General features: G+C 47.7%; 1 protein-coding gene and 1 pseudogene across 7 annotated transcripts in view; both read right to left on the bottom strand.

The window, feature by feature from the left end:
* The window catches only part of RHOH (ras homolog family member H), a 56108-nt gene that overhangs the window by 10392 nt on the left and 18473 nt on the right, over positions 1-27243 (bottom strand). For 2 of the 7 annotated variants that reach the window (XM_051842476.2, XM_017350782.3), the window contains exon 3: positions 7114-7205. The exons of 3 other annotated variants lie outside the window; for them this stretch is intronic. The gene's annotated coding sequence lies outside the window, so the exon portion shown is untranslated. Of the gene's footprint in view, positions 1-7113; positions 7206-8017; positions 8313-10107; positions 10629-27243 lie in introns of those variants that run through there. 2 more of the 7 variants (XM_070068128.1, XM_051842483.2) reach the window with 2 other exon arrangements.
* On the bottom strand, positions 1840-3072 carry LOC100342972 (ADP/ATP translocase 2 pseudogene; annotated as a pseudogene).

Here is a 27243-nt window from a genome sequence, read left to right as displayed (position 1 = left end):
GAGGGACGCAAAGTGCCCACAGAGGAACAGAGTGCTCCTTGCAAGTGACAAGAACCCAACAGGGCTTCACGGAGGCCGTGGTGTTAGAACGTGGCCCCTTAGACGGCCGGCGCCGCGGCTCACTAGGCTAATCCTTCGCCTAGCGGCGCTGGCACACCGGGTTCTAGTCCCAGTTGAGGCGCCGGATTCTGTCCCAGTTGCCCCTCTTCCAGGCCAGCCCTCTGCTGTGGCCAGGGAGTGCAGTGGAGGATGGCCCAGGTGCTTGGGCCCTGCACCCCATGGGAGACCAGGAAAAGCACCTGGCTCCTGGCTCCTGCCATCGGATCAGCGCGGTGCGCCGGCCACAGCGCGCCGGCCGCAGCGGCCATTGGAGGGTGAACCAACGGCAAAGGAAGACCTTTCTCTCTGTCTCTCTCTCTCACTGTCCACTCTGCCTGTCAAAAAAATAAAATAAAATAAAAAGAACGTGGCCCCTTAGAACAGCTGCACCGAGAGGAAAGGGCAGGAGGAACAGGACCCAGGCAGGAAAAGCCTGGGGCACGGAGCAAGCTGAGCAGCTGCCCTGCTGGGCAGGGGGGAAGCTCCCAAGGGGGAGATGACGCTAGGCCTCGGAGGGCTGCTTCCTGTGGCAAGGTGGGCGGGATCACGGGAGGAAAAGACCCCCCAGTTAGCACAAGAGACTGGGAACAAGGATGGCCTCAGCCAGAGGAGACGCGGGAAGACTCCAGCAACCTCGGTGAGGCAGAAAGACACATGGGCCGGTCACTGACGAGGCAATTCTCAGGCTATCGGAGGAAGTCATTGGCAAAGCCAGGGAATGTGGGAGGGGAGAGGCAGGTCTGTGAGGGCATTTCAGGCCACCGAGCCTGCTGATGAGCTAGAGAGATCTCAGGAGAGCCGAGGGAACTGTGGCCACGTGACAAGGTTCCCCTCAGCCAACGAGTGGGACGCAATGGCAGGTGGCAAGGACAGCCTTACCCTCTCACAGACTGCCACGTGAAACCAGCTGGAAGAATGTTCGTCCCTGTGTTGCTTACACTGACAAAATTTCATCTAAGAATCTGGGGTTCCTGGACGCACTAGTTTGTTCCTACAATGGACAGTCTTTAAAGCAATGAAGCACAAGTCTATTGACAACCACAGGAAAATGCTTCCCCAGCTCAGGGCAGGGGAGCAGCTTTCAAAATGGGGTGCTCCGCGTGGCTCCACAGACACGGGAAAGGCTGCAGTGGGGCACGCGAGGGTGGACTATTTCTCAATCCTGGGAATGAGGTGATCCTCGTTTTCTTCTTGCTGATGTATCTGTCGGGCTGGCACTGTGGTGTGGTAGGTTAAGCCTCTACCTGCACCGCTAACATCCCAGATGGGCACCGGTTTGAGTCTTGGCTGCTCTGCTTCCCAACCAGCTCCCTGTTAATGTGCCTGGGAAAGCAGAGGAAGATGGCCTAAGTCCTTGGGCCCCTGTACCTGCGTGGGAGACCCGGAAGAAGCTCTTGGCTCCTGGCTGTTGCAGTCATTTGGGGAGTGAACCAGCAGATGGAAGACCTCTCTCTCTATCTCTCCCTCTCTTAACTCGGCCTCTCAAATAAATAAAGAATAAATATATTTTTTTAAAAGTATCTGCACAAGCATGTATTACCTGTGTCATTTTGAAGGAATGCTTTGCGTATGATGTTTTGTTTTTTTCTTTTACTTTTGTCTCAGAAAAGAAGGAAAAGAGTAAGCTGATGCCTTGAAGCCAAAGAGAATTCCTGTGAACCCCCTCATTGTCTTCATTAAGAACCTTCTGGGTCTGGACAGCTGGATTTGTGTAAAATTCCTTGAAGCCCCATCCCCAGCTTTTTTTTTTTTTTATTGTGTATATTTTTATTTCTTCAAATTATTTATCAGGAGTGACTGAAATAAAAAAATGTAATTGAGTCCCATCATCATCATCATCATGGAAATGGCTTTAAGAGGAAACTGGTCAGAAGAATATTATTGCTTCCCATTTTCAACCAGCACATAGTTGCTTTTGATAAGACAGACAAGAGCCTGTCAAGAATGCTCAAGATTATAATACAACATGCCTGTTTACAGGGGAACAAACCTAGGGAATAACTTATGTGAACTTCTTGATTTCATCATACAAGACAAGCACAAAAGCACCACCCATGCCTCTGAGGACGTTGGACCATGCACCCTTGAAAAACGCTTTGCCTCCTTCATCACGAGCAATCTTCCTCCAGCAGTCAAGTGTGCCTGTGTACATGATATCAGTTCCTTTACGCCCCGACTGCATCATCATGCGCCGACGAACAGTGTCAAATGGATAGGAAGTCAACCCAGCAACAGCAGTGACAGACTGCGCGATCATCCAGCTGATGAAGATGTGCGTGTTCTTGGGATCTGGAAGCATTCCTTTTGCGGTGTCATAGATACCAAAGTAGGCAGCCCGGTAGATGATAATGCCCTGTACAGACACATTAAAGCCTTGGTACAGGCCCCTAATCCCATCAGATTTGTAGATCTTAACCAGGCAGTCACCGAGGCCTCTGAATTCCCTTTCAGCTCCAGCTTTGCCCACGTCAGCTGCTAGACGGGTACGGGCAAAATCAAGAGGGTACACAAAACACAAGGATGTGGCTCCAGCAGCACCACCTGATGCCAGATTTCCTGCAAAGTAGCGCCAAAACTGGGTCCTCTTGTCCACGCCACCAAGATCTGCTTGTATTTATCTTTGAAGGCAAAGTTGAGAGCCTGGGTGGGGAAGTATCTGATGACATTGGCCAGGTTACCACGCCAGAAGGACAGGACTCCCTGCTCCTTGGGGATACGAACCACGCAGTCTATAATGCCCTTGTATTGCTTATCGGCAGTGATTTGCTTGCTGGCATGCTGCACCTGCAGCAGCAGCTTGACCCTCTCGATGGGCGCTACCGCGGTCTTGGAGATGGCCGCAGCCACTCCACCTGCCAGAAAGTCCTTGGCGAAGGACACAGCGGCATCTGTCATGTTGGAAGGAAAGAGGAGCCAGGCGACTGCGGGACAGGACTGGGCTGGGAACTGGCTTTGACTCCGGGACTCTGGGCCCCCATCCCCAGCTTTTTAAAAGTCCGGTTCATCCTCTCCTTCTTAGACAGGAAACAAGCAGAGCTGAACAATTCCGTTCTTCTGCCGCCCCTGTACACAGCTACCCTCTGCCCCGAGCCTGGGCCTGTCTGCCGTCTGCTTACTCATAGTTTTCAAAAGCCTTTACATGGATGGATTGATCGATCTGTTTATTTTGCATCAGAAAAATAGATACACACAGAGAGAACGTACTCTCATCCGCTGGTTCACGCCCCCAAATGCCTGCAATGGCCAGAACTAGGTTGGGGCCAAAGATTCAGTCCAAGTCTCCCACAAGGGGACAGGGACCCAAACACTTGTGCCACCATCACAGCTTCCCAGGGTCTGGATGAGGAGGAGGCCGGAGTTAGGAGTCAGAGCTGGGAGAAATCAAACCCAGGCACCCTAATATACATTTTAACCGGCTCCTAACTACACTAAATGTTCACACTGATACATTTGCAAATATTCAAAACAATTGGAATATTAACTGTTAAATCACAATAAGGAACTATTTTTAATTTTATTAAGTGATAACTAGGTTGTGGTTATATAGGTTGAATGTCCCTAATCTGAAATGCTTCAAAATTCAAAACTTGTTGAACACTGACATGATGCCACAGTGGAAAATTCCACATTATGAAACTTTGCACAAAATTATTTAAAATGTTGCATAAAATTACCTTCAGGCTATGTGTATTATAGGGTGTATATGAAATATAAATGAATTTTGTGTTAGACTTGGATTCCATACCCAAGATACTTTGTTATATATATATGCAAATCCCCAAATTTCAAAAAAACAAAAAATCTGAACTCCAAAGCACTTCGGTGCCAAGATATCCAATAAGGAATTCTCAAGCTGAATATATTTTTGAAGTTCTTATCTGATACAGATATAAGACAAATAAAAATGGGATTTATTTTTATTCTCACTCTCTAATTAAAGAAATACAGCATAAAATTATCACCAACAGGGGCCGGTGCCGTGGCGTATTGGGTAAAGCCACAGCCTGCAGTGCCAGCATCCCATATGGGCACCAGTTGGAGTCCCGGCTGCTCCCCTTCTGATCCAGCTCTCTGCTATGGCCTGGGAAGCAACGGAAGATGGCCCAAGTCCTTGGTTCCTGCACCCACGTGGGAGACCCAGAAGAAGCCCCTGGCTCCTGGCTTTGGATGGACTCAGCTCCAGCAGCTGCAGCCAATTGGGGAGTGAACCACTGGATGGAAGACACTTCTCTCTCTCTGCCTCTCCTTTTCTCTCTGTGTAATTCTTTCAAATAAATAAATCTTTAAAAAAATTATCTCCAACAAAGAAAGTTTACTTTCTGCTACAGTGACTTCAAGTATTTGAAGGAATGTTGCTGGGATGTCCCAGAGCAGATGACAAAGGAACCAACAGCACACAGGCTGCTTCCTGGTGGAGGGGAAGCAGCAGGAAGAGCCCCAGTCCCAGGAGGGAATCCCAGACTGCCTGTCCAAGCAAACTTCGTGCTTCCCACACAGACCCCACCCGCATCTCAGGGCCAAGCTCTCTCTCTGCAAGGTGAGGGCCACCGGCACAGCCCGCCCCAGACAGCACAACTCGGAACCGCTCGCTGCTGTCATCACACTCACCAACTTCCCTGGCCCTCGCCAACCTAAATCTGCAGAACTAGCAATTTGCAGAGAAGCGAAAAATCAAAATGAGAGTAGCTTAAAAAGCAAAGACAAGAAACTCAGGAGTGAAAACGTGTTACCCACACAAAACCAGATCAGAAATCAAAGTAACTGCAAGAGTGAGGAAGATCCTCTGCCCTGGGGGTCTTCTTTGATCTGCAAAGGTGAGGGGGCAGTGGGGGTTTCTGTCTCAGACTTAAAGAGGCTCCTTGCCTGATCTCTCCTTATGGTGAAAATAGGAAATCTGCCAGACAGACCTCCCAAGTCCCACTCCACAGCCCCATTCATGACAAGAAAACATCACATCCCCGAGTCTCCCCACCCCTCCACCATCTCCCAACAAACAAATTTGAGTCTTTGGTGGGTAAACAACAGTTCCATCTGTTATTTACTTGTCCCATCAGACTGGAGCTGACCTCCTCATCTGGCTAAAAGCTATAGTTGCACATTACACAACATTCTGAAAACACTGAATGATGCAAAGGAGAAAGCAAAAATCAATTACCACCTGGCACTAAATTTTTTCAATTTTTTCAATGCATCACCTTTTTTCCAAAACTAACATTGTATTTCATATACAGTCCAGCATGCTTTTTCATTTTATATTTATATGAAATACATCATATATCAAGATTCTTTAAATACAATTATAATGACTGCTTAAAATTTCATGATTTGGGGGCCAGTGCTGTACCATAGCAGGTTAAGCCATTGTTTGCAGTGTCAGCATCCCATTTGAGCACTGGTTCGAGTCTCAGATGCTCCACTTCCAATCAAGCGCTCTACTAGAGTGCCTGGGAAAGCAGTGGAAGACACAAGTGTCTGGGCCCCTGAACCCATGAGGGTGACCAGGAAGAAGCTCCTGGCTCCTGGCTCTGGCTTGGCCCAGCCCCAGCTGTTGTAGCCATTTGGGGTGTGAACCAGTGGATGGAAGATGTCTCCTTCTCTCTGTAATTCTGACCTTCAGAAAAATAAATCTTTTAAAAAATTTCATGATATGAACATAGCATCATTTATTTAACCAATGTTTAATGCTGGGTATTTTAATTATCCCCAATTTCTGCTGTAATAACATTGAGTGAACACTTTCATGTAAACGTGTGTGAATATAAGCACATGATTGTTTCTATGAGTAAACAGACATGAGTGCAATCATTGGAACAAAAGCGCTGACAAGCGGCCCATATAAACAGCACCATGCGTGACTACCATCTCATCACACTCAAAAGGTCGGCTATCACTGGGTATAATCTTTGCCAGGTCAACTTGTTTCCTTTTGACTTTCATTTACAACTGGCAAAAATTAACATTCTCTCATTGGTTTTTAGATCCTATTTTTTCTTCTGTACATCATCAGATTTACCTACTTTCCTAGCAAGGTGGTCATCACTTTTTATTGACTTCTCTCATCTCTGTACAGGTTAAGAATATCAATCTTTTCTTAGTTAAAGGTGTTGCAAAATTTTCTAAAGATGTTCTGTGCCCACGTGTTCTGGGAATTCCCCCGATTCCTGGTACTCCCCCATCACGGAGCAACCCCGAAGCTGAATGGAAGGAAACAGCCAAGAGGCCTGAAAGGTCACCTAACCCGACCCACTCATTTCCCCTAGCCCAGGGTGGCTGCTGGGCCGGCTTGAGGCCCAGCAATGGAACCAGCTGAGTCAGCACACTTTCCACACACACACCACACACACACACACACACACACACACACACTCAAATACACAGTACGTCTGCCTTTTGCACCCCACACTCCATCGCCTTACTATTTTGAGCACAAAGTCCATAGGGGGAGCAAAATAGATCCAGCCAAGCATAGCTGGGTGTCAGGGATGCATTTTGAGAAATGCATAAACAAAACCCCTAGGGTGATGGTCACTGAATAGACATCCTAGAGTATACTTCACAAACTAAGATGGCTATGGTGTCACTGAGCCATGTCACCTTGTCGGACTGCCATCGTACATGCTGTCCACTGACGGAAACCCCGCTGTGCACTCCACAATCGTATTTCAAATTATTCACACAGTCACCACCAGGCTTGCCTTCTTCCAAAACAAGATTTTATTGTGTTCTCGTGGCTTTTTATTAAAAAAAAAAAAAAGTAGCTCTCATTTTAATAGAAAATACTCTCCAAAGAGCTGTTCCTTTCTCAGTGCTCCTTCAAGACGGCTAATGTCTCTTTAGGGCATCACTGAGCTTCCCAGTGTTCTCCAGAAAGATAAACCTTTAATTCATGAATTGCTTAAACTACGAAACAAGTCCAGGTATTCTGTTCTGGATAGTTAGCCCAGAGCACTAAACGGAGACAGGTGATTTAGTTTTAGTTTCAGCAAATAAAACTGTCAATATTCAGTCACTTACAGAAGGTTCAGATTGTGGGACTGGTGATCTCCGTTCGATTCTGCCTCGCTCATGCATTAGCAAGATTGCCTTGGAAAGTCACACAAGCAGAACTGTAAAAAAAAAAAAAAATGCATACAGGGATGCAGAGTTTGCAGGGTTTTTTAAGGCACTGGAAAAAAACTGATCTCCCTTGCCTAGCAGAATGCCTGACACTTAGTGGATAAAGACAATAAACACGTCTGTCAGATACTGTTTCAGGTGCATTATGAAAATTGCCGCACTTAACCATTCCAGCAACGCCACGTGATCAGTACCATTCCGCCTCACTTTACAGCTGGGACACAGAGGCCAGAGAAAGCCAGTCCCTCGTGCAAGATGACAAGTTTGTGAGGAGCGGACCTGGGTTTGAACCTGGCAGTGTAGCCTCTGAGCCCATTCATACATCTCCGTGTGCAGCCCTGACAAAACTACACAATAAAGGCAAAAGGCGAGGAGGGAGAACTGGAAAGACTTTTTTCGCTGGTGGGTGATTGCATTTTGACCTCAGCCTGATTTCTAACAGCATTTGGAAGATTTCTTTCTTAAACAGACCCCTCTCTCTCTCTCTCTCTCTCACACACACACACACACCCCAGCAGATGTGCCAGAAACTTCCATCTTTGTAGCGAGCCATTCAGCGGACTCCAAGGGCATTCTTAAGTGCATCTGAAGCCCGGGGCTGGACACTTTTCAACCCCCTTCCTTTATATGACAAAGTTACTTCCGGCAATAAGGTGCAGGAGTCAGGAACAACCATTATTTTCTAAATTCATTATTTAACTTGAAAACAAGCAAGTTAGAATTTACAAGAAAAAATAAATGTGAACTTAAGATTATTAAAATCAGTTTAATAGCTCCTGTGTGAACAAAAATTTACACCTACCAATCAAAAAGGATTATGCCTCACAGTTTGTGCTCTGCTTCCTTGTTTTCTTTTTTTGTTTGTTTGTTTTAAGATTTATTTATTTATCTTGATAAGTTAGTTACAGAGAGAGAGAGGGAGAGAGACAGACAAAGGTCTTCCATCTGCTGGTTCATTCCCCATATGGCCGCAACGGCCAGGGCTGAGCCAATCCAAAGTCAGGGGCCATGAGCTTCTTCTGGGTCTCCCACATGGTTGCAGGGATGCAAGGACTTGGGCCATCTTCTGCTGCTTTCCCAGGCGCATTAGCAGGGAGCTGGATGGGAAGATGGGAAGTGAAGCAGTCAGGACTCGAACCAGCACCCATCTGGGATGCTGGCACTGTAGGCAGTGGCTTTACCCACTACACCACAGCACTGGCCCCTTCCTTGTTTTAAATTTAAATTAAAAACTCTTAAGAGCTCAACAGAATAATAGGATTGAAGCAACTCTAATTCTGTTTCACTATGCTATCGTTAATTTCTAATCTACTGTTCAGACTTGGGAATATGCAGTAGCAGAGAGGGAAGAGACAAAACCTGCCACTAAAGCTCCAGGGGAATCTGTCTACAGCAGTAAAAACTTACCCTGGCTTGATCACGCCAGCACATGGGGACGATAAAAAGGGAACTGTGCTGGTCTCTCGCTGTTTTTCAGTTCTGAGTGATTCACTCCCTTACTGCCTTGTACCACCCATCCTTTCTTTCCCTGCCAGCATCTATCAAAAGCTTCAGACGCATGTGCCTCTTATTTCGGCAGTTCTCATTCTCTGAACATATTGTCCTCATGGACTACCGGAGTCACCAAGATGAGCACGCACACCCGCTGCTGCATTATTCACAACAGAAGAAGGGAAAGGACTGAGATAGCGGGAAGACCCAGGAAGAGGTGGTGGTTGAATTAGTGATGCCACATCCACGCAGTGGAATCCAGTACGGCCTCAGAAAAACAAACTCAGGCCAGCCTATTTGTATTGCCCAAGAAGGTTCGAGAGATTAGCAGCTGACAAAAGCAAGTGATGGGCCATCAGGGAAAGGATCCTGTTCATGCAGAAAAGTCAACGGGCAAACCTGCTCTACTGAGCCCTGCTGTCCCTTCCTGACACCGGTCCAGGCAGAGAGAGGCAACTGTGCCGTGACAGGCAAATCCAGGCTTGCTGGGAACTCCCAGTTGCCCTATACTTGGCCTTCTATAGGAAAAACTATGCTAGACACACGGCAGCCACTTCCTAGTTTGTGGGAGAAAAGGAACAAAGAGGAGTAACCTAAAAACGTAAGTTTAAGCGGATTTCTTTTAGACTTTAAAAATCCCCTTCAGGAACACAGATGTGTATACTTGAAAAAGAAAAAGACTGATTTATGTGAAAGGTGGTAGCAGGGGAGAGAGGAGAGAGAGAGAGAAAGGTCTTCCTTCTACTGATGTATTCCCCAAATGATACAGCAACCTGTGCCATTGCAGATGAAGCCAGGAGCCAGGAACTCCATCCAGATCTCCCCCGTGGGAGGCAGGGACCCTGGTACTTGGGCCATCATCCATTGCTTCCCAGATACCTTAGCAGGAAGCTCAAAGGGAAGCAGAGTGGCTGGGACTCACACCAGAACTCCAACACAGGAAGCAGGCATCGCAAGCAGCAGTCTAAGCTGCGGCACTACAGTGCCCTCCCATGTGTACTTTTAATGTACATTATGTGGCAGAGATTATGCACAGCCATGGGATTAAATATTTCCCTGGGTGCTCAGCTTCTAATCAAGAACTTAATAAGAAAGATGAAGAAACTCAGAAACAAATTGACAATGTCCCTGAAACTGCCGGTATACTCCAGTGCAGAATTCTTCAATGGTTTAAGCCACTGCACAGACAGGTATAATGTTACATTAACATTAAATTCCAAAAGTTTATAGAAGTCTGAAAAAATTATGACACAATATCATCCTTTAACTGGCTTTCAACTAGGCCTACTTTTAAAGAGCTTAATAGGGACAGAAGCTAATAAAGAAAATGTTAGTGTTTAGACTATGCCTAGAGGTTTAAAGATTTTTCTTTTTTCACTTAGTAATGTCTCTGACCTTGACCTTTTGGTTTTCTTCTATAGAAGTAATGATCTTATGGAGAGTTGTCATGCGATGGCCATGCAAAAGCAATGGCTGTGCTAGGCTACAACGGAATCAGGTGCCTTCCAGCACGGAGCTTGGGGAACAGAACCCTGAGAGAAGACAAGCAACATTCTGCACATACCTCTCCTCTCTTCTCAGCCTCGCCCCACCAAAAATCACAATTTAAATGCACCAGTGAGATCATAAAGGCAAAAGCAAAATGCCAAGAAAACACAGAGGACAGAGTGCTAAAGTCTTCCAGGGCACTGGGGGCGAGGGCCAGCGAGGAGTGGCCTTGTACTCTGCCTCAGAAGAGAGAAGGAAAATGGGCTCAGTGGCCCACATCCTGGAGAGGGAGTGGCTGTGGCCCAGGATCCCACATGGAGAGGCTGGTGATTTGGAGTGGTGAAAGCTGGCTTTTCCAGCAGATGGGCAGGTGGGCAGTGACGTTGGAAGGAGACACTGGAGCAGATGTTTTTTGTTCTTTTTGTTTGTTTGTTTGTTCTGGACAGGCAGAGTTAGACGTGAGAGAGACAGAGAGAAGGGTCTTCCTTCCATTGGTTCACCCCCTAAATGGCCGCTACAGCCCGCGCGCTGCGCCGATCCGAAGCCAGGAGCTAGGTGCTTCCTCCTGGTCTCCCAAGCAGGTGCAGGGCCCAAGCACTTGGGCCATCCTCCACTGCCTTCCAAGGCCACAGCAGAGAGCTGGACAGGAAGAGGAGCAACCGGGACTAGAACCAGCACCCCAACTGGGACTAGAACCCGGGGTACCAGTGCCACAGGCGGAGGGTTAGCCAAGTGAGCCACGGCGCCGGCCTACACTGGAGCAGATGTACAAGGGACCTTTGAAGCCACATAAAGTATTAAACAGCCCACACCCAGCCTCCTGTCCCCTTACCTTTCTCCCTTTCTTTGTCCCCTGCCTGCCCCCCACTTCACCTGGCCACCTCTCTTTCTGCAGAAGGCGACATCCCCCAAGCTCGCCTGCCCTTTCCTGCTCCAGCAACCTGCATCAAGCCCGTCTCCTATTCTAAAATACAGCCCTTCTATCCCTCACTCTTCCCGGTAAACGTCCACCTGTCCCAGAGCCCAGCTCACATGCCACCTCCTTCACGAGACCTTCCCAAATAGGCATGATTTTTCTTCTTTACGTTGACATTTTTTTAATAGGTAACACACCTACAATAAAACTCAGAAAGTACAAAAGTTGAAAAGTACATTTCCCTCCTAGGCCTACCTCCCAGCCACTTCCCAAGAGGGGACCATTGCACAAAGTTGCTTCTGCATTGTCCCAGCACTATTATGTTATTAGATGTATCTATACACACACGTGTGTGTGGTTATCATACATTTGCACATACACATCCTTGTTTATATACCAACAGCACAGTACTCCCTGATGCCTTTCTCATGTACAGCATGCCACAAAGCTCTTTATCAGTAGACTTTGAGTTGCCCGGTTCTTTCTAAATTCTTTTAGTAGAGGATAAAGCCATTTTTCCTTGGTTACAGATAAATCAAAATATGGCCGGCGCTGTGGTACAGTGGGTTAAAGCCCTGGCCTGAAGCACTGGCATCCCATATGGGCACCAGTTCTAGTCCCGGCTGCTCCTCTTCTGACCCAGCTCTCTGCTATGGCCTGGGAAAGCAGTAGAAGATGGCCAAGTCCTTGGGCCCCTGCACCCATGTGGGAGACTCGGAAGAAGCTCCTGGCTCCTGGCTTCAGAGCCGTTGCAGCCGTCTGGGGAGTGAACGAGCTGATGGAAGACCTCTCTGTCTCTACCTCTCTCTGTAACTGTCTTTCAAATAAATAAAATAAATCTTTAAAAATAAATAAATCTTAAAATATACACAGGAACCTAGCGTTACATGCGGCGGTTGAGACCTTTTCTCACTGTATTATATGTAGAGGCAGCGCGCAGTGGCGGAGCCCAGGACTGAGGGCCAGGCCTGAACACTAAGTGGCTACACCACTAAGCTTGGGACCTCGCTCAAGCCAAAGCCATGTGGCCTCTCTGGACCACAGCGTTTCTCATCTATAAAATCTGACCTTGAATGGGAAGGGCCTCTGAGCCCCTCCCCGGCTGATACTCGTGTTCCTGAAAGCACAATGCTATGTGCTGCCTTGAGCGCAGACAGCAGCAGAGAGAGGATGACAGAGCAGTCAGCTCGGAGATCCCAGTGCAGGGATCTGTACCGTCTGTGCAATGTGGTGCAATCCTGGCGCCAGCTCCTCCTCCAGCTCTGCCTTCCGCATCCTCCTCACCACTCCCAACCCTGCCCCCAGGGATGCCTGCTAAAAAGCCCACCCTCTAGACTGCCCAGAGCTCACTGCTCCTATCCAGAGCTGGGTGTTCTTAGGCCCTCAAACACCTATTACCTTGGTGGGGGAGCCACAACAATACAAAAGTTGCACTTTGTAAATTCACATTTATTAAATAAAAAAAAAAAAAACCACCTATTACCGACATTTGCAACCCAGCAGGTATAATCCTCAATCCGTTTCCAGCAGCAGGGACATTCAGAAAGCACATTCCTGTGGAAATGATTACCGTGGACAAAAGTATATGACAGCATCATGGCAAGAAAAACAGCACGTTCAAAACAGTATGTACAATGTGGTCCTGAGTTCCTAATAAAAATAGGCAGAGGAAGAAAGCAAGGACTGACACCGAGATGTTGGCAACGCTCACACTGGTACAACAACAGATCTGTGCATGTGCCCACGCTTATCTACATTTTCCAAATGTCCTTCACAAACATATGCTACTTTTTTTTTTTTTTTTTTGATAGGCAGAGTGGACAGTGAGAGAGAGAGAGAGAGAGAAAGGTCTTCCTTTGTCTGTTGGTTCACTCCCCAGTGGCCGCTGCGGCCGGCACACCACGCCGATCCGAAGCCAGGAGCCAGGTGCTTCCTCTTGGTCCCCCTTGGTCCATCCTCCACTGCACTCCCGGGCCACAGCAGAGAGCTGGACAGGAAGAGGAGAAACTGGGACAGAATCCGCTGCCCCAACCGGGACTAGAACCTGGTGTGCCGGCTCCGCAGGCAGAGGATTAGCCTATTGAGCCACAGCGCCGGCCAAACATATACTACTTCTCTAACAAACAGTGGTCAAAATGAAATCTTTGGACCCTTTGTAAAGGAAAGTATAAATTCCTTCCTGGAAAGAAATCCCACTTCCTGGTATCACTGGATAATCACTTTCCAGACAGTGTGGCCAAGGAGATCTGGATCTGGATCAGAATCTCAAAAAATTTCAAAGAAAAAATAAGCTAAAGGTCTGTTTGAAATATGAACGCCACCTTATGAAAAGCATCCAGGAGCTGATGGCAGAGCGAGGGGCTGCCGGCCCAGGAGAAAGGGACGACTCAGTGAGGCAGCACCATTTTGTAAGCTGCAGGAAATGAAAATGGAGCTGCAACTCTGATGGCCTCGCGGGCCAGGATGCCAGAAGTCCATGTGCAGACTCCACCTGGGGGGGACAAGCAAATGACCCCCGACACAGACATTTTAACTAGAGGCCCAGAGGCACACCATGGGGATAAGTGCGCATCAGAAGTAGACCTGGGGCCTGTACTAAGGTGTTGCAGGAAAAGCTGCCACCTGCAGTGTCTGTATCCCACATGGGCACCAGTTCCAGTTCTGGCTGCTCCACTTCTGATTCAGCTCCCTGCTAATGCGCCTGGGAAAGCAGCAGAACATGGTCCAAGTCCTTGGACCCCTGCACCCATGTGGGTGACCCAGAAGAAGCTCCTGGCTTTGGATCGAGACAGCGCCCGATATCGCAGCCATATGGGGAATGAACCAGCAGATGGAAGCTCTCTCTCTCTCTCTCTCTCTCTGCCTTTCAAATAAAATAAATCTTTTTTAAAAAGTAAACCTTCCCCCTTGTCTGTCTCAAGCAAATAGAGGTGGCACTCCCTAGACTGTGTCTGGAGCAAAGAGAGAGGGAGAGGAGGAGGAGGAATGGGGGAACAGAAGACAAGCAGTCCAGGAGAGATTGTAACCCAGCCTAGGGGCATCTGGCCCAAGTTTTCAAATCCTTTCCAAACAAACGGTTTCATCCCAGCCCTGGGAACCCCATAAAAATAATTTTTCAAGAGCAGTGAAGAGCACAAAGGTGACACTGTTGTCATGTACAGTTATGCGTTCCCCATGGCCAGGGTGACTAAAGCAGAAGGGAACGGATGGCCTCCGTGGTGCGATTGAGCAGTCTCCCGCTTCTGCCGCTTTGGGCGTTGAAGGGGAAGAGCCTGAGTAGCCATGTTGCAGTCTGAAAGAAAGTGGGCAGCCTTGTTACACAGCTTTTGTCAACTTAGCTTTTGTCTGCCAAGGCTCTTGGCCTCACCTCATAGCCTCAGAACCCCGATTCTGTCTACTTGCATAGTGCCACAGCAGGTTAAGCTGCCACCTGCAATAGCAGCATCCCATATTGGAACACTGGTTCAAGTCCCAGCTGCTCCACTTCTGATCCAGCTCCCTGCTAATGCACCTGGGAAAGCAGCAGAGGATGCCTGGCTCAGTCCTGACTGTTGTGCCCATTTGGTGAGTGAACTAATTGAAGGTGTCTGTCTGTGTGTGTCTCTCTCACTCTCACTCTGTCATTCTGTCTTTCAAATAAATAAGTCTTTAAGGGAGGTAGGGAGGAAGAGAGGAAAGGAAAAACAAAGGAAGAAATCTGATTGTCAACAGAGCTATCTGATATCTGGGGGGAAGCTCACTTTACCCCAGCTCACAGATCTGTTTGCAAACCAGGATGCCACTTCACTTGTTGACCCGGACTAGAATGCCACCCACAGGTCTGTTCGTCTTTCCTCCTTGAGTGAGCTGCTAGGCAGCCAGACTACAAGGAGCAAGTCCGCTGTCAGCAGGGCTGCAGACGGAGGTGGGAGCTGAATGACAGAAGCACAGGCTTGAGTCCAGGGCTCACCCCCTCTCTTTGGTCTTGTTCGTAGGATCAAACCACAGCGAGCTTTGAGAATCAAGAATCTGAGATTCTTGTCTACTTCGAGGCATGGACGGGCAGTGCCAAAGCTCAGACTTGCTCTTTTCCTATGTTTCCATGCATGATCAACCTCCTTTTTTCCTGATGAGTGCTTCTTAGTAAAAATCTGCCTTCCCGGGTGATGACTTGCCAGCCATCTTCAAGTCCCAGGCTTCCTGGGCCTTGCCTTGTGGGCCCCAAGCCTGCCTGAAGTGACTGTCAAGAGACCGTAGCAGAATTCTAAAGGAGCCCCCCAGGACATGGGCACTAGCCAATGTCCTGAAACCCATAATCCCGAGGTGAACTGAAATGCACCTGATGATGATCACATAACCTCAGCTCCCCTCCCTAGAGGTCAGACCACGTCTGTGAGCGTCCGCTGCGCCCGCATCTTGTAACGCACACGTACGCACTGCAGATACCCGACAAGCTTGCTCCTGCTTCACCACCCCAAAAACCACTGGCCACAAAGCCTGCTCACCCATGAGTAGGCTCAAAAACACACTACTCTGTGTTTTGTACGGTTAGGCTTTTCCTTCTATTTTTATTATTAGTAATTTTTAATCTGAAAGGCAGAGGGACAGAGAGCTCCCGCCTGCTGGTTCACGCCTCCAAATGCCCACAATAGCCTTGGCTGGGCCAGGCTGAAACCCGGAGCTGGGAACTCAACCCAGCTCTCCCACATAGCTGTCAGGGACCCTCCTACTGCCTCTCAGGGTAACACAAAGCAGGAAGCTACAGCCAAGACTTGAACACTCCAATAACGGATGCAGGTGTCCCAAGCGGCATCCAAACCACTAGGCCAAATGCCTGGTCCCTTTTAAGTTTTTAAAACAAAGATCCCAGGGGCTGGCGCTGTGGTGCGGTAGATGGAAGTCCTTTCTCTCTGTCTCTCCCTCTCATTGTAACTCTACCTCAAAAATAAATAAAATAAAATAAAATAAAACAGAGACCCTAGAGGAAGGGCCATCACAACAGACAGGTACAAGAACAGCAGTAGCTGAGAGCAATCCCTCTCCCTAGGTACCACCTAGAATTTTTGCCTCCACCCCCTCTTCGATCAGACTGCCTCTGAGTGTTGTCATTTTTCTCACTCAGATCTCAAAAAGGGTGTGTTTGGTGTTAATAAATCTGACCCAGTAAGATTAAGTAGGGAAACCTCCCAGCAGACTCTTCTGTGTTACATTTTCCATGAAGCCTTACTGACATGGCCCAAGGTGTGTGTGTATGTGTGTGTGTGTTTGTATGGGTGTGTGTGTATGGCTGTATGAGTATGGCTGGGTATAGGTAGGGGTGTGTGCATATGTGTGTATATGTGAGTATATGTGTGTAAGTGTGGGTGGGTGTGTGTGTGGAGAGGTTTGGGGGTGATTGTAGAGGGTGTGGGTAGGTGTGGGGGGGTGTGGACAGGTGTGGGGGGGTAGCAGTATGTGTGTGTATGCATGTGTGTATGTGTGAGTATATGTGTGTAAGTGTGGGTGGGTGTTTGTGTGGAGGGGTTTGGGGGTGTATGTGTGGGTATGGGCAGGTATATGTGGGGGTGTGGACAGGTGTGGGGGGGTAGCAGTATGTATGTGTGCACGTGAGTATGTGTGTGGTGTGTGTGAAATCAGGAACCAGAAGGGTGAGACCCACACCCACCACTTTTCTAAACCAAATCGAGGGAAGCCCCACTGTCATCGAGCCAACAACCACTGGGCACACGGTGTCCCCTCCTCTGTGCACCATTGTGCACGTGACAGAGGGGCTTCCTTTCTCCGTCACATGGAAGTCCGTTATCTCTTCCTCTGCCTCTGGTGGTACTGTCTGGGCTAAATGCCAGTGCCCCCACAGGCATGAGTCATCACTGCCAAGCAGCTTTTAACAGAGGGCCCTGTGACCCTCACTCTGAAGGAGGCCGAACGGACAAAGGACTGTGACTCAGAAACACCCAATGAGAACCCCAACAGCAGCCTTCTTGGTCTGGGACTACCAGGAGCTTCAGTGTAGGCGCCTCCTCCCGAGCGGGAGGGCAAAGCAGCAGCTCCCCAGTCTATCAGAGCAGCCACCGTCCCCACTGTTATGGAACTAGAAAGTCCAAGCATTGAACTAGCTGGTGCAACAGGCGCCTGGCAGGGGCCAGCCTTACCCGGAGGTCCAGCCGACAGGAAAGGGGAGAAGACCTCTCCTCCCTCCCTCCCTGGGACAGCCCTTCTCTTATGGCTTGGTGCTCTGCTGCAATGCGGATATCTTTGGAAAGTAGAGCCTTTTTTTTTTTTTTTTAACTATTTCCACATTTCTGTGACTTGCTTCTAGTCTTATTCTTTCCTCAAAGCCAAGAGGAGCATGTTTCTAAAACAACACACTTGGGGCCAGTGCTGTGGATTAGTAGGTTGGCTTCCACTTATGGTGCTGGCATCCCATATGGGCGCTGGTTCAAGTCCTGGCTGCTCCACTTCCGATCCAGCTCTCTGCTAATGCCTTGGAAAGCAGTAGAAGATGGCCCAAGTCCTTGGGCCCCACACCCTCATGGGAGACCAGGAAGAAGCTTCTGGCTCCTGGCTTCGGATCGGCCCAGCTCTGGCCATGGCAGCTACCAGAGGAGTGAACCAGCAGATGGAAGACCTGTCTCTGTCGCTTCCTCTGTCTATAACTCTGGCTCTCAAATAATTAAATAAATCTTTAAAAATAAATAAAACACACTTGTGTACACGTCAGAGGTGAGGCATCAGAAGACATACTTGATTAGACAATTATCCCAGTCTCTGACCCATTCCCATCCCCATCCTGGCATCCTCAAGAATTAGCAGTCTCCTGTTTCCTTTGTCAGTATGACCCACCAAATTCCTCTTTCAGAAACGTGTGGCACTCTGATGATACAGGGCAATGTCCTGGATGCTGCTCAGGGGACAAAGCAAGCTGAGAAATTCTAACCCACCCCAGAGTCTCCAGTGAATGGATGGGGCGCAGCTGGGTTCAAAGAACCACCCACACCCCAGGCACCCAGGAAGCATCTGGCCTTTCCTCGCTGTACTGCTCCCCATCCAGGGGCCCTAGGGCATGGTGGATTCCCCGGATTGGACCACCAAAATCATCCCGAGAGGGTGTTCCAAATGTTTCCCTGGGTCCTCATGGGAATGTTCTCATGCAGAAGTAGGTGAGGCCTGGGACGCTGGGTTTTGAAAGCAGTGAGAGGAGCAGAGTCGGGGAGGAGCTGTGTGCGACACAGCTTCAGGGCGGCTTCCCAGACCGCCTGCCACACGCCCAGTGGGATCGGGGCAGTAAGGAAGGCGCAGTATCACCCCCATTTTGCAAGTGGAGCAGCTTAGGCACAGAAACACACACACACACACACACACACACACAGGCCAAAAAACAAACCAAGAAATGTCTCTCCTTGCTCTCTCATTTTCATCTCTAACAAAGCAGTGAACTAGCAGAGCTACTTATCACGCAGTCACTTACAGCTCCCAAGTTTGCAAAACCTCTTTGGTTTTGTACATCATCTACAGGGTCATTGTTTGGGTGCTGAATGAAAGAAGCCAAGTGTCACAAGGTATTTTTGAGACAATCGGGGAAATACCGTTATTGGTTGGGTATTGCAAAATGCCCAAGGCTTCCTGCTAATGTTGCTACATGGCATGAAGGCACATGGTAATCAAGAAGAGATGGGTGAAGGGACATGTCTGGCTTCCCTTTAAAACTGTTCCAGCAAAGGTGAAAAAAGAGGAAAACAAATAGGAAAGGGCTGCAAAATGTCCATGGAAAAATTCTATGATGTAACAACCATGCATGGATTTCAAAAACTTCTGCACCAAAACACACTTAACCTTTTAACTCTATTTTTCCATGAACTTGAAAATTTTTAAGCTTATTTTCAATTTATTTGAAAGGCAGAGATAGAGATCAATCTTTCATCTGATGGTTCACTCCCCAAATGGTCAGAGGTGGGCCAGGTCAAAGCCAGCAGCATGGAACTCCATCTGGGTCTCACACACGGGAGGCGGGAACCAGGTCTCATGAGCCGTGATCTGCTGCCTCCCAGGATGTGCATTAGCAGGAAACTGCACTGGAAGGAGAAGCAGGACTCAGACTCGGGCACTCCAATATGGGATGTGGGCACTCCCAGTGGCATCTTAACCACATGACAAACGCCCATCCCTTCCATGAACCTTTTGAAGTGCCTCTGCATGGCAATATCTTGACAATTACTAAATCTGGGCAATGGGCATGAAGGGATTAGTTTTACTACTTGCTTTAAAAAAAATTACACGCCTTTAAAAGTAAAGATTGATTTATTTGAAAGACAGACTTACATATAGAGAGGGAGAGACAGAAAGAGATCTTGCAACTGTTGGCTCATCCCACAAATGGCTGCACTAGCTGGGGCTGGGCCAGGTTGAAGCTAGGAGCCAGGAACATCATCTAGATCTCCCACGTCAGTGGCAGGGACCCAAGCACTTGGGCCATCTCCTGCTGCTTTCTCCTGCACAATAGCAGGAAGCTGGATCAGAAGTGGAGCAGCTGGAACATGAGCCAGTGCCCATAGAGGATGCTGGCATTGCAGCCAGCAGCTTAACCAGCTATGCCAGTCCCTTTGAAATTTTTTTATAATAAAGCAATTTTTTTGACAGGCAGAGTTAGAGAAAGAGAAAGAGAGAGAGAGAGAGAGAGAAAGGTCTTCCTTTTCCGTTGGTTCATCCACCAAATGGCCGCTACGGCCGGTGCACTGCGCCAATCTGAAGCCAGGAGCCAGGTGCTTCCTCCTGGTCTCCCATGCAGGTGCAGGGACCCAAGCACTTGTGCCATCCTCCACTGCCTTCCCGGGCCACAGCAGAGAGCTGGCCTGGAAGAGGAACAACCGGGACAGAACTGGCGCCCCAACCGGGACTAGAACCCGGAGTGCCAGCACCGCAGGTGGAAGATTAGCCAAGTGAGCCACGGCGCCAGCCATAAAGCAAATTCTTAAACATCAACAGCCTGGCTTCCCCAGTGTGCCGTCTTCCCTTTGTGATATAAGCTCTCAACGTCTGCTGCAGGAGCAGCCCAGAGCACCACTCTGTGTATCAGAAATCCCCCAACCATCTCTTCTTTCCCAATTTGTTCTCCAACCAAGGTGCTTCATTTTTCTTTAACAGCCATGGAACATATTCACATGAAAAAATTACTTATTGGGGACTGGTGCTGTGGCATAGCTGGTAAAGCTGCCAACTACAGAGCCGGTGGCATCCCATATGGGCACAGGTTCAAGTCCTGGTTGCTCCACTTCCAATCCAGCTCTCGGCTATGGCCTGGGAAAGCAGCAGAAGATGACCCAAGTCCTTGGGCCCCTGCACCCATGTGGGAGACCCAGAGGAAGCTCCTGGCTTTGGATCGGCACAGCTCCGGCCATTGTGGCCATCTTGGGAGTGAACTAGCAGATGGAAGATGGATCTCCCTCCCTCCCTCCCTCTCCCTCTCTCTCTCTCTCTCTCTGCCTCTACCTCTCTGTAACTCTGCCTTTCAAATAAAATAAATAAATCTTTAAAAAAAATTATTGGTTGTTCATCTGAAATTAAAAAGGTAACTGTCATTCTATATATTTATTTGCTAAATCTGACAACCCTAGTAAAAATAAAAAGTGCTAATAAGGATTCAGGATAACTGGGTTAAATGTCCTCACTGCCACTGCCTTTGTAACCAGGAGCAAGTCCATCACCCTCTCTGGGACTTTGTGTCATACAACAAGAAGGCTTCTTCCCAGCTCAAAATGCTACGAAATGGAGAAATAACTCTCACTCCTCCACCTTGGATAGACATACCTTTCAAATGAGATCTCTGCTCTTTCAGGGAATATTGTGAGGCAACTCAGTAAAACAGATTTTTTTTCCTCCAGAACATCAGGCTGATAGACCAGTCCACAGCATCAGTTACAGAGAGTTTACAGGGTACTAGGTCGCAAAGCAAGCCTTTCCAATTTCATATATATATACACACACACACTCATCCAGTGGTTCCCTCCCCAACTGCCTGCAACAGTCAGAGCTGGGCTGGGACAACTCAGCTCGGGTCTCCCACATGGGCAGCAGGAACCCAATCACTTGAACCATTAGCACTGCCCACCGTGGGCCACGTCGGCAGAAAGAGGAGGCAGGAGGCAGAGGCAGGCATCAAACCCATGCACTTCCATGTGGGCTGGGGGTGCTTCACTAACCCAAAGGCCTGCTTGGAGGCACTTTCATACATAATCTCATTTTATCCCCATAGCAATCTCAACGGCAGATAGCATCACCTCCTTTTCACACAGCATGTGACTGGGGCCCGTGAAACAAACAACTTCCCTGGGTGCCCAGCTACCCATGACAGAGTTGAGATGATGAGACCCAGGGCTAACAGGTCAGGCCTCCAACCCTTCCTCTTTGAGGGACTCCCCATAGCAGCGAGTCTATCTGTGCTGAAACACAGATACAATGGGCTTTAGAACTGCAGAGACTGGGATTTCCAGTGACTTGATGGCTCTCATTTTATCTACTATTTATTGATTTTATGGCTCTTCTTCATTGCTTCCTATACACAGAGCCCTGCTCTGGGCATTGTGGGAGAGTCCCTGTTCTCCAGGAATTGAGTCTCCTGTGGGAACAAGAAACAGATGTTTCAGCTGGCAAGTAACAAGTGAAGGCATCAGACACCTGAGAGTGAAACGGACTGGAAACGGGATAAGATTTATGGAGGATGGAGGTGGGCACAAGCTGGGGGCACTGCCAGGAATTTACGGAGGAAGCAGGACTTAAAGTAGGCTAGGAAGAGAAGGATTTGAAGGGTTGGGGAGAGGAAGGAGAGTGCGGTGATGGGAATGCCTAACGTTCCACAGAGGAAGTGACGTCAGTCAAACAGTCTGGAGGGGAACGGGTTCGACAGATAGGAGGAGGGAGAACCACACGCACAAAGCCACACAGGACTGAAGGCCGACGTGGGGCAGGTGTTTCACACGGCTGTTAAGACGCTTCTTGGGAAGCCTGCATCCCAAACCAGAGCATCTGGGCTCAACTCCCAGCTCCTCTGCTTCTGACCCAGCTTCCTTCTAATGCATGGGGGGCGGGGGCAGCAAATATGTGGGTCCCTGCCACCCATGTGGGAGACCTAAACTGAGTCCCGGACTCCTGACTTTGGCCGGTCCTAGCTCCAGCTGTTGCAGACATTTGGGGAGTGAGTGAGCAGATGGAAGATCTCTGTCTTTGTCTCTCTGCCTTTCAAATAAAATGAAAATGAACAAAGCAAAATTTCAAAGCGAAAGTGTGTTTAGAGAGCAAACAGATCATTGTGCCTGGACCCCAGATGACAGGTGAGGAAGTGGGAGGAAACAAGAATTCGAAGGTGTGCCTCTATGTGGCTGGAAGCCGCTGAGGCCTTTGGGTAGGGAAATGTGTGCAGACTGCAGTGTGGCAGGTGATCAATTCTGAGTAAAACGTCTTTTGGCCCATTCACCCTACAAAACACATAAACCAAGGACCTAGTGTACCCACGCACAAAGACGAATGTCCAAGTAAGACGCACTTCCTGGGGCCTGTAGCACCAGCGTCCCATATGGGGGCCGGTTCAATTCCCAGTGGGCTGTTCACTTCCCGCCCAGCTCTCTGCTAATGCGTCTGGGAAGGCAGTGAATGATGCCACGAGGGCTTATGCCCCTGCTACCCAGGTGGGAGACCTGGACTGAGATGGGCATTTAGCAAATGAACCAGTGGAAAATCACTCTCAGAGGAGGGAAGGAAGGACAGCCGCTGGCCGGCTCTGGCGCAGGCATTCAACTGTGGAAATCAGGTTCCTGCCACACCTGTGGGAGACCCAGATAGAGTTCCCAGCTTTTGACTTCGGCTCTGGCCCAGCCCCTGCCGTGGTGGGTGTTTGGAGGGTGAATTGGCAGATGGGAGCTTTCTGTCTTTCTGTCTGTATCTCCATCACTTTGCCTCTCAAAAAAATAAATACAAAAAGAACACAAGATTATAATAAGAATAATTCTATTTCCTGCTTCCCTACTGTCTCTGCTGGGGTCGCCATGTAACCCAATTCTGGCCAGCAACATGGAAGCTGGTATCTCTTTGGGTGATGCCTGGGAAAGTTGTTGCTTTCCTGGAAAGAGAAACAGTCACTGCCAGCCCATCCTCCCTTCGCCCTCCATCAAACCCCCTGCCTTCAGAACTGAGGCCCAAGGCTATAGGCTGAACAGTGAACACCAGGCTGCTGCGTGAGAGCCAGGAAATCAGAACCCCACATCCCTGTTACATGCAGCAATGAACCTTGGCTATTGTAGACCACTGCAGTCAGGTATTATACAACTCGCAGCTGAAAGCGCTGCTGACTGATAGGCTCTGTGTCTCACAAACAACAGTCGCCCTAACAGAAGCACGAGTTATTGTTAAACCAAAACCAGAAAGAAGTGCACAGCAAACAAGACATGTAATCTGGAATATTACACAAATCAATCAGGAGATTTCACTCTTGCATAACAGAAAAACCCTCTCCTTCACGAATCAACTTTTCAAAGAATTTTTATAATATTCCAGCTGATGTTTGGCATTTTAAATGAACGAGCTTGGATATTCGGGGTTATTGTACATACTGTGTACACAGCCGTGGGAGCAGCCGTTTGGCTTGGCAGTTAAGACTCCCACATCTGACATCCAAAGGCCTGGATTCAGTCCCCCGCTCCGACTTGTGCACCTCTGGAAGGCAGCAGTGACGGCTCGAGTAACTGGGCTCCTACCACCCACGTGGGGAAGCTGGATTGTACGCCTGCTTCCTGGGGCCTGCCCCAGCCCAGCACCAGCCGTTGCAGGCATGTGGGAAGTGAAGCGGTGGATAAGTGCGCTCGTTCTCATGCTCTCACACTCTCTCTCTCTAGCGTGCACCCATGTGCTATCATTCTCACTCTCCCTCTCTTCCTCAATACATTTTTTAAAAAAATAAAAATGGGCCAGTGTTGTGGCACAGCCCATTAAGTTGTCGCCTGCAATGCTGGCATCCCATACAGGCACTGGTTTGCATCCCAGCTCCTGCAAATGTGCCTAGGAAAGCAACAGAAGATGGCTTAGGCCCCTGCTGCTCACGTGGGAGACAGAGGACGCTCCTGGCTTCGGCCTAGCCCAACCCTTACCGTTGAAGCTATTTAGGGAATGAACCAGCAGATAGATATCTCTCTCTCCCTCTCCCTCTGTCTTTCCCTCTCTAACTCTGCCTTTGAAATAAACAAACTTTAAAAAATAAAACTTGCCGTGAAAGATACAAGGTAATTTTCCTATTTTCCACCAAAATAACCACATTTGTTATTTGCTAAGTAGATATGCCTTTCAAAAAATGTGAAAGTCGATTATTTCCAAATTGAACATTTAAAATGCAAAGGAAAATGTGCTTCTTAGAAGATGCCTTTGGGAATCTTTTTACATATTAAAAATTTAGGAATAATCATCTATATCAACCATTTAACTTTTTATATTTTGCATAAATTCCAATACTAGCTAAAGTTAATGCTCTTAAAAACATAAACCACTCACTAATCTATTTAAATAACTCCAATATCTCTAATTCAAAATGGTTTTCTATGCTTATCCAGATTCAAGACCCAAGAAACTTGAAATCTTTCTGAATCTAAAGGTCCTCGAGACATGGCATTGTGGCAAGTGGGTTAAGCATCCCATATCAGGGAGTCAGTTCAAGCCCTGGCTGCTCTGATGCAGCTCCCTGCTAGTGTGCCTGGGAAGGCAGCAGAAGATGGCCCAAGTACCTGGGCCTCTGTCGCCCATGTGGGAGACCAGGATGGGTTCCTAGCTCCTGGCTTTGGCCTGGCCCTGTCCTGGCTATTGTTGCCATTTGGGGAATCAGTGGATGGAAGATAATTTCTCTCTCTCTCTCTCTCTCTCTCTCTCTCTGTTGCTCTGCCTTTCAAATAAACAATAAATCATCTAGGGGCTGGTGCTGCAGTGTAGCAGGTAAAGTCTCCACTTGCAGTGCCTGGGAAAGCATTGGAAAATGACCCAAGTACTTGGGCACCTGCACCCATGTGGGAGACCCCGATGAAGCTCCTGGCTTGGGTCTGACCCAGCCCTGGCCATTGTAGCCATTTGGAAAGTCAACCAGTGGATGGAAGATCAATCAATCTCTCTCTCTCTCTCTGCCTTTGCCTCTCCCTCTCTGTAGCTCTGCTTTTCAAATCAATAAATAAATATTAATAAGTAAATAAAAAATATTTAAAGATTCTCTAAGTCTTAAAAATGAATTTAATTACAGACCTACAGCCTTCATAGAGTTGGGTTTCCCTCCAAATATCAAAAATTTCATTTAGAATCATGTTACTAGTTTAATTGCTAACCTCACACCAAAAAATTAATCCTTTGAATAAGAATTATTGACCTTTTTATTTTTTTGAGATTTATTTTATTTATTTGAAAGGTAGAGGAGAGACAGAGGGAAAGGTCTACCATCTGCTGGTTTACTCCCCAAGTGGATGCAATGGCCAGAACTGAGCGGATCCAAAGCCAGGAGCTTCTTCCGGATCTCCCATATAGGCAGGGGCCCAAAGACTAGGGCCATCTTCTACTGCTTTCCCAAGGTCACAGCAGAGAGCTGGATCAGAAGAGCAGCAGCCGGGACTAGAACTGGAGCCCTTATGGGATTCTGGCACAGCAGGCGGGGGCTTAGCTCACTATGCCACAGTGCCAGCCCCACTGGCCTTTTTAATATATATGGCAATTCTGCAAATTTTCTGTGAATACAGAAAAGAAAAGGTGAAAAAGATGTTTAAAAGTCATATGTAATCTTATCACAAGCTAGGTAACTTAATATTTTAGTTTATTTATCTTCATTCTGAATCTGAATTCATATCTGAATCCATGTGCTTGTATAAATATATATATATAGGGTTTAAATTTATTTACGTGAAAGGCAGAGAGACACAGAGACAGAGATCTTCCATTTGCTATTTAACTTCTGCAACAGCTGGGACTGGGCCAGGCCAAAGCCAGGAACCAGGAATTCTACCCGGGTCTCCCATATGGGCAGCAGGGACCTAAGTACTTGAGCCATCACTAGCTGTCTGCCAAGGTGTGCACAAGCAGGAAACTGGGCTTAGAAAAAGAACTGGGTCTTGACACCAGGCACCCTGATATTGGGATACAGGTATTGCAAGTAGCATGTTAACCACTGTGCCAAATGCATACTCCATAAGGCCTTTTTATATGTACAAAAGTATATAATTTCTACTCTTATTTTACTTGTCATTAAACATTCTTCAAAAAATACTGCAATGAATGCTTACTAGGCTGAGAAATTGTTTAATCCCATCTTTGCTTAACATTTTGTGTTGCTTTAGGTTTATCTATTATTTTTAAAAAGCCACTGTGTTGAAAAGCTTTGCTTTTATAATAAAATACCTCATTGTATTGTTCTCTTTGGAATAATTCTTAGAAGTAGTCAAAGGCTAAGAACATTTAAGGATTAATCATTCATGCTGCCCTACTACTTGGAACTTTTCTGAAAAGAGGCTTTTCAAAAGCCGTCTAAAGGAGAGGCATTCGGCACAGCAGTTGCCACTTGAGAAGCCCAAATCCCATATTAGAGTGCCTGGGTTAAGTCTCGGCTGTTGTGCTTCCAATTCCAGCTTCCTGCTAACGCACACCCTGGGAGGCAGTAGGTGAGGGCTCAAGTGCTTGGGCCCCTCCTACCCAAGTTCCAGGCTCCTGATCTCAGCCTGGCCCAGCCCTGGCTTTTGCAGGCATTTGGAGAATGAATCAGTGGATGGAAAATTCATTCCTCCCCCTCTCAAGAAAAATAAAAATAAATAAAATAAAACTTGTTTTTAAAAAAGCCTTATAAAAGAAATCAAAATAACAATTTTGAATAGAGCATATTAAGAGATGATAAGAGATTATTAGGTGCTTTTTCCCTGAGTGGTTAAGGATGTTGTTTATAAATTGTATTGTGGCAAATGTTTTCTAGAAAAAATAGAAACTTGATAATAATGTAAAAGTTTTTAATCAAACCTTAAAGTCAACTGAGATTGTTCCTTAGTCTCCATTTTACCCTGGTTGTTAATTTGTTAATGATACTATACTTAAGAGTTGTTAAGCACTCTCAAAATTGGATAGAATAACAAGCTAAGGGGCCACTGTGGCATTTTATG

The sequence above is a fragment of the Oryctolagus cuniculus genome, chromosome 2, assembly GCF_964237555.1.
Source record: "Oryctolagus cuniculus chromosome 2, mOryCun1.1, whole genome shotgun sequence".
NCBI classification, from domain to species: Eukaryota; Metazoa; Chordata; class Mammalia; order Lagomorpha; family Leporidae; genus Oryctolagus; species Oryctolagus cuniculus.
Note: the sequence above shows the minus strand (reverse complement) of the source record. Positions and strands in the feature narration are given on the sequence as shown.